This window comes from Halyomorpha halys, unplaced genomic scaffold (assembly GCF_000696795.3).
Source record: "Halyomorpha halys isolate HHAL.00 unplaced genomic scaffold, Hhal_1.1 Scaffold92.1, whole genome shotgun sequence".
Taxonomy (NCBI): Eukaryota; Metazoa; Arthropoda; class Insecta; order Hemiptera; family Pentatomidae; genus Halyomorpha; species Halyomorpha halys.
Window position 1 is genome coordinate 639,210 of NW_027105695.1, and position 740 is coordinate 639,949.

Here is a 740-nt window from a genome sequence, read left to right on the forward strand (position 1 = left end):
CCAGCTAGTTTAATGTGCTATAAATTAGTTTATAACGTTTTATTCCTGGAAGTACTAGTTTTAATGAAATTTTCAAAAATGTTACTAGAAATTACCATTTTATTTATTTTGGAAAATATCATAAAAACTACTACTCCTAAGAAGCTGGACGTAATAAACTACTCAATAGCATGTAAATAAACTAGCTTTAATTCAATTATATAGAATGGTTTTTGAGATATCTTTTTCTCAAAATAAATTAACTACTGATATTTCAGTACATTTTTATGAAATGTTGTTTTTTAAAAGGCTATATCTCGTGAACTGTTGAACGAAAATAGCTCTTTTAGGGCTCATATTTTAGAAAATTTACTCTACTTTAAATGTTATTCTCTTTGGTTTTCTAGTGTTGTTGGTAGTTTTTAAGAAAGTAGAAGTAAGAAGTAGTTTGAAATGTTTATTTTCGTAGCGGTAGTAGTTTTTATGATATTTGCTTATGGATATGAATTTTGTCAAGGCAAGTAGAAATAAATTTATTTTAGCAAATATTATGAAAACTAATATTCCTACGTTGATAAATTCACTGCTTAATAGCAAATTAAACTTGCTTCAATTTGAGCGCTGACAGATATCTGTACGTTTAATGATTCCTGAGACATTGTTTTCCGAAAATATTTTTTTTTTTTTTATTGTTTATTTATTGTAATTTACAACTGTACAAAATAATACAATAGGTAAATATGTAGTATGTTTCATATACA